Consider the following 15,018-nt stretch of genomic DNA (forward strand, 5'->3'; position numbering starts at 1 on the left):
AAGTCTTAGCGCAGGCAGGTGGTAAACACTGTGAGATCTTAAGCTACAAAAAAATTGAAAGCATATTAGCAAGGCAGCCGTTTAGATTCTAATAGAAAGTTTTGAATGACGTTAAAAACAGACCTTTAGCTGTACCCAAGAATGCTGACATCAGGCTACAATAAGCTCTGGCTGCTCAAATTAAGCTCTAACAGTAATAACAGCTTCTGCAACAACCGTCTTCCAATAGCGGTGACACGGAAGCAAAAAAACAAGAAATCTGTTGATATCGGTTCCCCGCAAAATGCGTAGACGGGTGTGATCGTCAAAGCAGACCTGTGGATACAGACATTTATAGGCGGGATACGGCAGCGCAGCCTTGTTGGAGAGACTTCAAAAGCTGTGATTTACATGGTTTCTTGCTTCAGGAATGCTTGAGATATAGGTATTCATCAGATGTCAAAACAGATCCAGTCTGCATGCTTAATACGGAGCGCATAAGGTATCGAGCTGATTTTATGTACGCTGTGGCCGGGAGGATAGTCAGCAGGGGGCCGTTGGGAGTCTCCTTAGCCCGGCTACAAGAAACCTTTTTGATTGTATCCTTGCTGTTGCCTGGTACCACACCATATGTATGAGGCTGAAATGTAAAGGAAGCAATGATAGAAAAGTGCTCAAGATTGGCGAATTCATATTCGAAGAATGCGACGAGAACAAGAAATGAGAATCTTTAATTACAGCGACTGCTGCGTACGAAGGTGTTGCAGATTCATATGTGAAATAGCCCTTGCGCAATGCTTCATGTAAATTTGCAGGTCGTTCTGGGGACAATTGCCCCTATACACTTGCCAGCAATGCTGTGGAACTCGATCGCTGGCTCGTCTAGCTCTTCGAAGGAGTCTGCAGGCTGCATAAAGTGAGAAGAAGCAATGCGATCATTAGTTTTACCTAGAGAGGCCGGAGGTACAATTCGCTACTTAGGCAGTATGAAAAAAAGCACACAATGTTTACATGAGTTTTCCGTTTTAGCGCGCCAATGAGGCTTGTGCTTCATAGCTTGTGCTTCATAGACGATAGCATGCGGCTAGCTTATTAGCCTCATTTTTAGATGTGTTGCCCACATGGCCACCCTTTCAGGGTGGGCACTGGCCCCATTCAGGCGCAAGTTTCTCCTCACTCTTTTTGTAGCCTGCTATGGGTGCCTTTTTAATGGTGCGAAGCCAACCAGACAAACGAATGCTAAAAATAGAGCAGGTGCATGAAATTTGCTTGCTAAAACAAAAATGGTGTTAAACTCACAGAATCGACATTTGTAGTCTCAATGACTAGTGCCAAGAAATGCTAAAAAGCGGTTCTTAAAAATTGCGGTATCCCTGTGACGGTTTCTGCCTGGTAAATGAATGTCACGCCACTTACTGATGAAATCAAATCAAAAACCTCGAGTAAATTATAAGCCATGAGAACTATACTGAGGATAACTAGTTCTTTTTGAAAACCTAATTCAATTAAGTATTCAAAATCCATACTAAAGGGGCATTTGCTCATATTCGTGAACAAAAATAAGAAACGTTAGTGGAAATTGTGTTTTGTGGAATTGGGCGAAGTATTTCATGTCTATATATTTTTGATCACAAGAAATCGGAACGTGAACGACGGACAACTGGTCACTGCACTGCCGCAGTGCGGTGCAGGTGGGTTTTTTGTAATGCGTTTGTTTCATATCAGTGTTCTATCTCTAATCAGTGTTAAACTATTCCCTGAGTTTTTGAATTATTGAGCAGTATATTTCGGACGTTGTGTAAAATAATGCCGCATTTTTCAGTGCCACTCCTCTAGCCACTCTTTTCGTCTTGTTTTCCTGACGTGTCTGTTAATGTCTTGGTGCAGTAGTATGTGAATGTTTAGTGCAGTTAATATATTTCCAGTTTGTCCGCGGCCTTGTCGTCGTTCATGTAACATTTACCTCAACCCGGGTAAAGAAATTGTACGTCTGACTTTATCAGCAGATATAAATATTTTGGGGAAAGTTATTATTCGGCGTTTATAGTGCTTCCTTGGTCACAGAGCAGTGATCAAACTTAGTCATAGTGTGGAATACACCTCTATAGCATATCAGTGAATACCAGCTTTGGAGCACTGATGCACCACTTTATGCTAAGTAAGTAGCTTATTTGTATCCTCCCTATTCCAAAACACAGCGTCTTCCTGTGCGAAACGAGTAAGTGTTTCGCGCTGTGTTTTCTGGGGACGCTGGAGGTATGCGAGATTCAGTGGAGCAGTGACGGAAAGACACTGGTTTCACTGGTACGATGGGGGGAAAACGATTTGATTATCTTCTTGACGCTGGGTGGGTTGATGGCACTGGGAGAGGCACTGCGTATGCGCTGGGACTCCACTGGTCCCAGTCTGGAAACTTGCAGGCGAGAAATAAGAAGAATATGAAAAATACGGTTCAAGAAAGCGCTTTTTGCTTCGAAGTCGTTGCGCGCCTGTATAGAAAACAAAGGTGGCATGGTCTTTTTCCGAGAGTTTCCGTGTTTCGTAAGGTCGTTTCGAGCATTTCGACACACATCGCAATCGGTGCAGCTCTGATCATCTCATGACACACTGCCGATCAACCCATAGCTAAACCGGGAAATGAGTAATGTGAGCTATCATGCATAAACACACTTAGCAGCTTTTCATGAAGGCACTCTTACACAATGATGACTGCCAAAATGTCCACTGCAGGTTCAATCGCCGGCTCCAAACAGGGCCTAGGCATTAGCAAGCGTAGCTCACACCATGGCCAAGTATAAACAGCATACAAAATAAATAAAACGACGAAAAGGGGAGTTTTCCAAGCGACGGGCTCATGAGAGAAAAAACTACATACAGCTCATGTAATGCAAAAACGTTTCGTGTTTCTTAAGCTTTTGCGCTCCTTCTTGCTGTACGTATAAACCAGCTGAGCCTTTGGTCATCGCAACGCTTCCCGAAGGGTGTACATGCAAACAAAATTTAGTTAGCAGGGAAATAGTGTTTTCTTGCTGCTCTTCCCGTGTTTGAAGCTTCGTCATCCTTTTTATCCTTGAAGGTTTGCACTACAGCTCCGTGTTAAGGGAAAATTAGATTCACGGTAGCAGAGCATCACCAAAGAGACGACGCTGTTATATTTGTCTGCGCTGTGAAACTCCTCGTGTTAAAATAACTCTAGTGTACAATACAACGCGACTAGGCATCCAATACGTAAGTTGCAAGTCGTGAGAGCAGGTCAATGGTCAAGAAGGTGTGACTGTTAGAGCGGTAGCATTGGCATGTACCCTTCAAAATGTAAAATCCCTGCATTATGAATGCCTCAATGACATAACGTTAAACTATTTCCAATGCTTCCAGTTCCTTGCATGACATGGTGATGAAATAGCGTTACTTAGTTCGAAGCCCACCATCGCGGCGATTTGTTTGCTCGAAAAAAATCATTTTTTTCTCACTTTTCAGCGTTCTTAGTATACTTGACGTTCTTCGTTACTTTTTAGTTTTTCTTCGAGGCCTTTCTTTTTCGCCGGGGAACCAGTGCCACCAGTCCGGAGCATGCCAGTATGCCTCGTCCCAATACGTCCAGTCTCTAGCGTTATTTTGGGCCAATAATCAGGTAAGGCGGCTAGGCCCTTTGACCCAGCGGCACTGGTTTTCGCAATAGGGTGCACGAGACACCTGACGGGCGCCGTTGTGGGAGGGAGGAAGGCGGGAGTGGAAGTAGAAAAGAGAGAAAGAGGAGTCATAGTGAACGGCTACGGTGCAATTTCATGCCTTGCACTGACATCGCAAACCACATGGACGTCTCTTCGTTTCGAAACGCAGCCGCAGGCGGTTGGAATGGAACCCAACAGCTCCGGCACAGTTCGATCCCGACCGCCAGCGGCTGCGTTTCGATATCAAAATGTGAATATTAGTAACAAGATCAGCTGCTTTGCGTGGAGCAGTTTAGTTCGTATTGTTTCGTGAGACACTGAGGCCGCGACCAGTTAGATTGGTGGCAGCGCTGGCTCGTTCAGGCGCCCCCTGAAGCTATCACATACTCCCCTTAGAAACAATGATTTTATATCCCCCAAACTCTTTGCCTGTTCTCAGATTTGCTCAGTTGATTAAACAAAAAACAGATAGAAAGAGTAAAAACAGAACCATTGCATTCTACTATCGATTTTGCGTTGAATAAGAAAGCCATTACATAAGGCTTCGCAGAATCAGCGCGTTAGCGCACACTCAGTTGGTTTCATAACAGCCCTATTCTCCCCTTGTGCTGCCGCCTAACTGAAACCCGTGGAAATTAGTCTGTAATTCGTCAAAATAACAATATTTTCATTATTCGCGTGCTAACACTGCTGGTGGTGTGGGATTACGAATGTAGGTTTTGGCATAACAGATAAATGCCTCTAGTCAATGCTACTGACGAAGGTGGCGTGCTTTTTCTGCTAATAACCGCTTCTCAAATGCCAATTACCGAGTATTCTAGCCACCGCTATTATTTTAAATGCAGATTTCACAACCTGAGAAATAGCGCTTGTGCACTTTTTCTTTGCTGAAAAAGGAGAGGTGCCAAAGACATGGGTTCTCCAGCTTTCATTCGGATGACAAAAGGCGCAGGTTTAACCCATTCCACAAATACTACAACCTTTGTTCTCAGCGTCGGCACATTTTTGAGCAGTTTAGGAAATAAAAAAGTAATTTAGGAATACTTAATTTTGCAGCAATATATGAATGAGTTATAAGGAGCCAGAAACGATGTTGCCCAACACACTATCAAAAAGACCTCCACAAATCCTCGTGGTATTTCTGATGTTATATTATGAATAATTTCTCATAAAATTTAAAAAATTGCGAAATATTACCTTCAATACGACTGGAAAACTATCAGAACTGCGCAGTTTCCTCGGACATTGTCATTCATTTTTACGTAGTGAGAAATATTACAGTGTTCCAATAAATACATATCGATGAGCATGTTTTATTCCTTCCGGTGACGTTTTGCAGTGTTGTCCTCTTCATCCTTCCGAATTGTTATTAAGCCAGAGCTTCAGATTACAGTGTTTCTTAGTCAATTATAGTTTGTTACAGGAAACTAAAGACACCGTATCTGTCAAACTTTTCTGCAGGCACCTGAACGGCGCCTTAAGGAAAAGAAGAAAGGTGGTAGTGAACGCGGAAAGAGAGAAAGCCATGGCATATTGGAGGACTGTGGAGGAATGTCGACAATATGGAAACTTTGAACATGCACGCACATGCAGCGGGTTTATATTAGACAAACTTCAAGATGGACAGAACGAAAAATATTAACAATGAAATTTGGCAATGGAAGTGCAGAGGTTGTAGGAGAAAGAGGCCAGTGCTACAGTGCTACAGCATCATCTTAAACAATTGAAAAAGAAAAACCTCTCACAATAGCGCAGCAGGAAACGAGGGTCCTGCGAAATTTGCAGAATAAAAAGCTTTCCATAGTAATAAAGGATACAAAACGAGGGTGATAACGCTAGTAAAAAGATATTTACAGCTCTGGAGCACGAGATATAACCCAGGGACATAGAACAGGTGTTCGTGGAGGTATTAGCAAGGAGCATCAAAGAGCCGAATATTTTCACACTCAACGTCTACAGCTCCCCTACTGAACAATCCTTAATAAAATACATATAGGAAATCATATATGGGTTTATTGTACAGGATCTGAGATATAGGATTGTGTGATTTTGCAGAAAATTTATGTACTGCACATTAAAGTCCGGAATGAAACCGCGCGGAGCTCTGATACAGAAATTTCCTGTCCGGTTGATAGCGCTCGTTTCCGTACAAAACCGCGTCGCCAGGCTGGAAAAAGCATGCAACTCGTAAACTAACACGACTACATTTGAAAAAATAAAAAAATAAACAGCGGTAAAAAGCCCGGATTCAAACTTCGGTCTTCACGCTCTAGAGACGGATGCTTTAACCGCTAATCCACAGCGGTTTTTTTCACTTTATTGGATGAAAAACTTCCGTAAAAAAAGGAAAAACTACACTTACTTAAACTTGTCCATGCCTGAAGTTACAGGGCTGCTTAAAACGAGCGCGCAATATCCCTAGCCCGATAATGTACCATTATAAAAACATCAAAATTCTGGGAGGCAAACACGTGCATCTAGATACGGCATGCAGTTTGGAGGTTCTTCACGTGCAGCATACATACTCCTCACTAAAGCACACTGCTCCGGAAATACGGATTTGGACGATCTTGGTGGCTCTGGATGCCTGTCCATCAAGCGGCTTTTCCAAGACTGAACAGTCCCATCAACATAAATAGATCGTAAGGCACGATTGGGTTTTTGTCAGGAGGCAAAAATCTAATTTTATATGGTTTGATTTCAATGTCCTTTTTAAGAGTTCTTTGTAGTACGTCCCAAAGGAACATTGCATCAAGGCACAGAATAAAGCAATGATCAGTTGTCTCAGGGACGCTAAAGAGACATCAATTCACCGACTAGGGCACAAACATCTCCTTATCATCAAGAAATGTCCTTACAGGCAACATCGATGTGTGTAATTTGAAAACGAACGTTTTTGCAGCTGCCTGAATGCACATTTGCCTAAGACGCTTTAGAACAGTGGTGCCCAAAAACCCCAGGTAAGGCTGCCGATACAACGTTGTAGGGAACAAAGACTTAGTGAGAGCCTGGGTCATCTGCTTTCTCGAGAGGCTATACAGGTAATCTACAGAGCAACGCACAGTGAGAAAATTTAATGTGTCAGCAACCTCCTTAAAGAATCCCCATAAAGGATCTCACGAGCCTGTCCAGTGGGTGCGAATAAGTAAGGCAAATATGGACTAAGATGCTTGATGAGCACAGCTACAAGAAACGGATAGTTTGCCGATTTGAAAAAGAAAAAAAAAACGGGAATCAAGTTGATGCACAAACAAGTGAATAAGGCCCACTCCACCAGACTCTAAGGGAAGGAACTCCCGCCTTATGGGCTCCCATTGAGAGAGCCACACAAATGTTGCAAATATTCTGTGTATAACTTGTATTTTGCTACTTGCACAATGCAGGACTTTAAGGACATACGCAAGCTTTGCAAACAAAAATATGTTACACACCTGTGCCTTAGTAAACACTGAGAGTTCGCTACCCATCCAAGCCTATGTTTGTCGACGAATAGGTACGATTTGTGAATCCCAGTAGGCTGCGCTGATGCCAACTTGGTGCAGCGGAACCCCTAGGTACTGAGGAGCACTACAGTTCCAGCATATGCCAACAAACTGGCTTGGTCTAGTGCCCCAATGGCCCAACCAAAAGCCTTTGGATTTATCAATTACGAGCTGCGCCTGATACATCGCCGAACTGTTCAGCCAAGTGTAAAGCCTCAAGTACATTCTTTTTGTTAGAACACAGCCGGATTTTAGTTACAGTGGTTTGATATTTGTATATTAAAACTTCCTGCTGAGCGAGTCGGTAGTTCATCTTGATAAAGGGTTTTTTTAGCGCCAAGAAATATATATATAGCATAAGTAAATAGACGTACTTGGTTGCTAGACGTTACATATACGGTGCACAAATATTTGCAATACTGCGCCTTTTAGCTTTTGTAATTTGTAATACTGCGCATAATAGAATCCGAACAACCTTAGACTACAATCAAGCAAAGGATCAAGCAGGTTTTCGGAAACGGTACTCTACTATCGATCATATCCATACCATCAACCAGATAGAAAAATTCTCAGAATATAACCAGCCCTTATACATAGCATTCATTGATTACGAAAAAAGCATTTTACTCAGTTAAAACCTCGGCGGTGATGCAGGCATTGCGAAATCAGGGGGTAGATGAGCCCTACGTGAAAGCGCTTGAAGATATAAATAGTGGCTGCACAGCAACCATAGTTCTGCATAAATAAAGTAACAAAATTCCCATAAAGAGAGCAGTTAGACAAGGAGACACAATCTCCTCAGTACTATTCACAGCTTGCTTAGAGGAAGTATTCAGAGACTCGGAAAGGGAGCAGTTAGGGATAAGGGTAGATGGAGAATACCCCAGTGATCTGCGATTTGCTGATGACATTGCCTTGTTAAGAAACTCGGGGGATGAACTGCAGATAATTATCGATGACCTAGACAGGAAAAGTAGAAAGGTAGGCTTGAAAATCAATATGAAGAAGACTAAGGTAATGTTCAACAGCCTTGGGAAGGAACAGCAGTTTACATTAGGTAGCGAAGTACTGGAAGTAGTAGGCGAATATGTCTGCTTAGGACAGGTAGTCACCGCAGATCCGGACCATGAAAGGGAAATAACAAGAAGAATAAGATTGGGATGGAGGGCATTTGGCAAGCACTCGCAGACTATATCTAGCACCTTACCGGTGTCACTCAAGAGGAAAGTATACAACAGTTGCATCTTACCTGTACTCACCTATGGGGATAAAACGTGGAGGCTATGCAAGAGGGTTCTAGTTAAGTTCAGGACAACCCAGAGGGCTATGGAACGAAAAATGGTAGGGGTAGCATTAAAAGATGGGAAGCGTGCAGATTGGGTGAGAGAAATAACTCAAGCTACCGACATTCTAGTGGAAATTAAGAAGAAGAAATGGACATGAGCAGGACTTGTAGTGCGAAGAGAGGATAACCGATGGTCGATTAGGGTAACAAACTGGATTCCGAGGGACGGAAACGTAGCAGGGGGCGGCAGAAAGTTAGGTGGGCGGATGAGGTTAAGAAGTTCGCAGGGGTCAAGTGGATGCAGCTAGCACAGGACCGGGTTAATTGGGGCAATATCGGAGAGGCGTTCGCCCTGCAGTAGATATAGTCAGGCTGATGATGATGATGATGCATTTTAGCTTCACGGGCTGCCAGCGAAGCAGCGACGTGAATAAATACAGTTTCGATCGAGTGGTTTCAACATGTAAACATTCCAGAAAGCGTCGCCCGGTATGCGGCTATCTGCATATTTCAATGGTCAGCGATGTTTCTTTCTTTTTTCTCGAGCATTTTTTTGTTCTCGCTAGCGAAACGATACGTTCTTGCTTGCGCTTTCACGATGAAGGTGGCAGATCTTTAGTCGCACATATCAAAATGCACCGCATGATTATACGAGCTGCAGCGACAGTTGCACGCGCAAAAGCAACGCGATCCGCATAGTACTTGGAAGCGCGCATCCACGGCTTTATATCTTTAGGTTTGTGAAACAACGCGTATTCCACATATAGAGAAAAGTAGTACCGTATAATATGTATGGTTTCATGCTTTTAGAGCGAAGGCATGTTCCAATGTGGTCATTCTGGTTGCGCTTCACAATCAGCCCGGTTTGCGTTGAGAAGCGGAAATACTCTGTCCCGAATCAGTTCCATTCATAGAGGTCTTGTCCGGTTGCAGTTAAATTGGACATGACCAGTCCTGTATATGAGCTCCATGCAGGACTGGTTCTCCCTGTTTCTTATCGATAGCAGACTGGGATGTCCTGTCTGAGATGCATACAGGAAATAGTCAGTCCTGTAATAGTTCCATATCGGACCGGACCGTCCGGATTGAGATTCATACCAGACGTGACCTGTCCGATATAAACCTGTTTACGCTTTATACAGGACTGGTAACACGGCCCAGTCGGAAAAAACTACAGAAAATTTTCTGATGTAACGACGGAATTTCTGTGCGGTTTTTGACGGGAAACCTGTTGTGACAACAGAACATTCTGTAGTAACATCAAAAATTTCTGTAGTTACAACAGAAAAGCGCTACAGAACTACAGACAAAAGAAATATACTACAGAAAAACTACAGATCTACAGAAAAATCTGATGGTTACGACCGAACAACAGGATATTTTGTCGTATTTTTGACACAATTCTGTAGTTTTTTTCGACTGGGGGGTACGAAATTTATACGGGATAATGCAGGACCGGTTAAAACCATTTTGGTGCGATAAGCGATTTGTCACTAGGGTCGCCAAAGCAGAAAAAGATGCGATTCCGAGCAATAATAAAACAGGCTATATGGGAAGATATTCAGGAGCAAGGCTTCACACTGAATAACAACCCAGACAGCCCGACGAGGGTAGGAAATAGTGTCAGCAAGGACACGTCTCCGGACGTCACAATTTCAAAAAACATAGAAGGTCTAGAGTGGTACAACCTGGAATTAAACCTAGGCAACGACCATTATATCACAGTATATTATATAAAAACAGGGCCAAAAGCTCGAAAAATCAATAAAAGCAAAATCACTGAGTGAGAAAAATTTAGAGCCTGGAAAACCGCATAGGAAATTCCACCTATAAGTAGCATCGACGAGTGGTGTAACAGGTTTAAACGAGACATCTAAAAGCACGCCAAAATTTTACAGGGGAAGATGCTCCAGAGGTGGTAGACCGCCGGCTATTGTGGGAAGCCAAGCAGAGTTTTGAAAAGAGACGTAAGAAACAAAAATGGAACAGGTGTCTTAGAAGGAGGATAACAAAGTTTAACAAAGAAATAGAAACCCATGCTCAAAACCTATGCGATCAAAACTGGGCAGACAGATTCAATAAAATGGAAAACGAAATGGGTATGGCTAATACCCCTGTGACAAGGCAAATTTAATGTCATTTCCATCGAATGAAGTTTCTTCAAAATGACATTTGTTTGCTGCCACATGAGAAATATAATGACATTCGATGAAAACGACGGTAGGTATCTAATAAATTTGAGGAACTCATTCGAATGCGATCAACGAGGACTTGTATATCTCGACATCAGAGACTCTTCGAGAACATACACAAAAAAATAAGCCACAAAAATGCCGCAGGCGTTATAATACTACTGTGCATCTTGAATTTTTATCTAGACATTAAATTACGTTAAACATGCTAAATAGCATCGCGAAAAAAAAATAAAAAAAAGCTTTAACCATCGCTACCAGCTAACCAGCCACCGTACTCAGCGCGGGCGGCAATGGCCGCGGCTTCCGCAGTCCGTCGGCGCAGGCACAGCGGTTCCCTCTTGTTACCTTCAGAAAATCATGTTAAAATCTGGTGATCGTAAATAATACGCGCTAGGATGAAGAAATCTAAAAAAATACACTTTATTGAGGATCGTTGATAAGTAACCAGAGCGATTTCCTGCTTACAGCCCCACAGCAGCCGCAGCGCTGATGTGAGGCATGCTCATGTCAATCTCGTGCTTACGTACGTCTCCGCTGCTAATTTGCGTCGCCGAAATTACACTTTCCGTTTACTGTGAGAAAATTTTTGACACCATTGAAATTATAGTAAGGCACGAATGGGCAAGTGACTATTCCCAATGCGCCGTTCGCTGTGGCTTCGATGCGAAACCGTTTAGGCCTAGCGACGACTAGGGCGGAGCACACGGACAGATCGCCGTCGTCCGCCGTTCTCGCCGGCAGCAGCGTTTCCGTAAGATCGCGGCATCCGGTGCGGCAAGTGATGGGATTTTGTCGTCTCCTTTAGTGATGAAGCTGGGGTCCGGCATTTTTCGATGGGCATTTAAGCCGAGCGAACGATCTTGTGGAGACGGAACTCGACGGTGCGCTATTCCGTCGGGGGATACTCGAAGGTCCTACGAAAACGTCATCGGTCGTACACTATACGCTGCCTATTATACGTGTTGCACTTGGATTAGTGTGCAACGTGTACATTGTTGAAACAATTCAGTGCTTTTCACACCCGGGTGCCGACGCGCGCATGCCTTCTCTAACCTCTCGTGAACAAACGCCCCCGGCGCAGTCGCTAACTTCGTAAGAAATAGTCGTAATCAACAGGCTGGTTACAAGTCATGAGAAACATGGATATGAATTTAAAGACTGCTTTCGTTCACAGCGGTCATGATTTCAGCAACCTATTTAAGGCGCACCAACATTTGTGTATCAATCGCGATTGCAATCATTTGCAAATAACATTAGTTTTGGTGGTGTAGCAGCGCGTTAAAAAAATGACATTAATCTTAACGAGTGCCACTTGCTGGGAATGCCATTATTTTCCCGTGTGACGTCGGCATAAGACGTGGAGCATAATGCGCTACCTGCTAGACTCAGAGGAAACTAAAACGCAAACTTCCATTACCTTGATAAATGCTAGGCACCATCATGGAGGTAGCGATGATGACTTCCTTAAAGAACTTGAAGATAAATATATTGGAGCAGTAAGGAAAGATAAATTAAAAACTACAAAGGACACAAAAAAACAGCGACTGTATTACCCCATAACGGTAGTTGAAGTGGCGGCAGCAATCTGTAGACTGAAGGCGAAATTGGCCCCAGGGCCGGACGCGATAACAAACAAGATACTAAGAAACTTGGATAACGACTCGATAGTGGAGATAACTAATTTCATGCAGAGATGCTGGAAAACAGATGAAATCTCCGAGCAATGAAAATTTGCTGACATAGTGCTAATACCCACACCCGGAAAACCTCCAGCGGTCGATAATTTGAGACCAATATCACTCACATCATGTGTAGGTAAACTATTACAACATGGGATTCAGAGAAGCCTGAAGAGATATATGGAAGAGAATGAGCTATGGCCCCGGGAGGTCATAGCTAGGTTTTAGGCAACATCTTAGTACGCAAAATATTATGCTCAGGTGACGCCATTATATATTAATATCAAGATCAAAGATGGTAAAGTTATCTTAGGATTGGACCTGAAGAAGGCATTTGACGGTGTAAAATACGATGTTGTTCTACAGGGCCTAACAAAACTAAATGTAGAGGAAGGATTCTATGAATATATAAGAAACTTTCTAACGAACAGAAAAGGAAAAATAAGATACCAGGGGATAGAACCTCAGATATTTGAGCTGGGCACCAAGGGAACACCACATGGAGCGGTGCTATCGCTCACACTTTTCAACATAGCCATGCGCGAACTTCCAAACAAGCTGAGGAAAATATAAGACATAACATTCAGCCTATATGCGGATGACAACCATTTGGATAAACTAAGGTAGCGATGATGAAATCGAGCACAAATTACAAGAGACGGAAAACAACACGGTAAAATATGCAAAATAGAGGGGCATGAAATGTTCTTCAGAAAATTTTCAGTTGTTTGTATACGATACGAAACACCTAAGGCAAAGAGAACAAGTGGACGTAAATATAGAAGTGGAGGGACAAGCGGTCCTGAAGTTCGAATTAATGAAAGGGCTAGGAATGGTCCAACAAACAAACAGATACAACGGAGAAACGATAAAAAAACTGGAAGGACAGGTCATACAAACTACAAAACTTTATGAAGAGAATAGCGAATAAAAAAGGAGGCCTTAAGGAAAGTAACCTATTAAGGCTCATACAAGCTTTCGTAATAAGCAAGGTCGGGTTCGCCATGCCATAGTTAGACATGAAAAAGGCCAAACACGATCGAATCAATAGCATGAATAGAAAATGCATTAAAAGAGCACTACACCTACCGGTAAGTACCTCCATGTACAGGCTAATGATGCTGGGAATACACAACACATTCGATGAAATAATAGAGGCAATACTAGCTACACAACAAAAAATGCTAGAGGAAACTAAGGATCCAAAGAACAATTGAGGAAAATAGGTACACAACCGAAGGAATACTGGGACAAGACAGAGGAAATGTGAAGGGAGGACCAGAAACGGATCCTTATCCCCCCTTTACCAAACAACATGCACACTGAACATTAGAAGCAAGGACGACAGGAAAGGGCAGAAACACAGACACAGAGATTTGAGGCAGAAAATCCAGGTAGAATTTCATATGTGGACGCTTGCATACTGCGGCCAAGGAAATAATTGTGCAGTCGTAATTAATTGCAAGCGAGAAATGTTTACAGCAATTTCTATAAAAACAAGATCAATACAGACAGCGGAATAGCCTGCACTAGCACTGCCTCTTGCTCAGACCAAGGCAAAATAGATAGTGACAGCAAAAGCGCCATCAGGAGCTACACCGCAGCACTCATAGCGACGATCGCGGGTAGAATCCTCGATTGAAGCCGAAGAGAAAGAGACGTCACCCTTGTTTGGACGCTAACCCACGCAAGCGTGCCCGGAAACGAGGCGGCACACAAATTAGCTCGAGATATCACACACTGGGCTGGAGGAGTGCCACCGGAGCAAGGCAAACAAGAGGACCTGATTAACTATAGCGAAATAACAATGAACTACAGACTGAGCACGAGGATCCCACCACCACCAGATCACACATTAGCAAATAGAAAGCAGTAGGATGGAGAAAGCTACAGACAAATACGTACCCGAACCCAGTTCTATACAACCATATATGGCCGGAAATATAGGATAATTCAAGTAATTAATCTTACTCTTATCTGTTGAAGGGTTACTTAGGTGGCAGTTTTTTACTCTGCCACAAATCACGACTGAAGATAGTAAGTAGTTTATTACATGAATTTTTATCAACTTCAAAGCATTGCTTTGAAATGACTAAATGCATTCTCAGTCAGGTGAAACTGCAGTTAGAAAACATGTGGCATTTGCTCAGTTTCCTATTATTCCGCCAATTGTCATGTCAACCGCTTCCTCTCTACACGTCAAAGACTAATAAACTCACCTCTTCCATACTCCCTCAGATTATACACAAATATGAAGCAACCACTTGGCACGTGAGCATACATAACCTTAAAGGGTGTGAATGGACCACCTAAGAAAAAAAAGATGAAACAATCTATTTAGAGTTTGTGTCACATTGCTTGTTGGGCTTCAACACGCACTTGAAAAAGGTTCACTTTTACCTAACATAAGCTGCGAACATAATGACATGCACTATCTGGTTTCAGTACAGGTTATTCAAAACAACAACATTTGGGAACACCCGTTCTGGTATTTTCATTTATGCAGCAGAGGGGCTCTAAAACTTGGCCTCCCTGATCACTATCTCAGACTGGCTAAATGAGTGGCAGCCGCTTTTTTCAAGAATTCTTGCAGGTTGTTTTAAAGATGCCTGATTCTGACTTCTAGGATAACTTCAGTTCTATCCAATACGTGATAATGATGCATTCTGGCTATGAGCAAGTAAATTTGACCTTATAAATAAACCTATGAACAGTCATCATGGGCTA

At 42.9% G+C, this 15,018-nt stretch overlaps 1 long non-coding RNA gene across 1 annotated transcript; it reads right to left on the reverse strand.

The window, feature by feature from the left end:
- Positions 1-691: 691 nt before the first annotated feature.
- LOC146173894 (uncharacterized) lies at positions 692-14,737 on the reverse strand. The gene is made up of 2 exons (XR_014702369.1): positions 14,511-14,737; positions 692-886 (listed from the first exon to the last, which is right to left on the reverse strand). It is a non-coding gene; the product is annotated as an uncharacterized LOC146173894 (long non-coding RNA).
- Between the last annotated feature and the right edge of the window lie 281 nt (positions 14,738-15,018).

This window comes from Amblyomma maculatum, chromosome 11 (assembly GCF_055883805.1).
Source record: "Amblyomma maculatum isolate TAMU_Amacu chromosome 11, ASM5588380v1, whole genome shotgun sequence".
NCBI lineage: Eukaryota > Metazoa > Arthropoda > Arachnida > Ixodida > Ixodidae > Amblyomma > Amblyomma maculatum.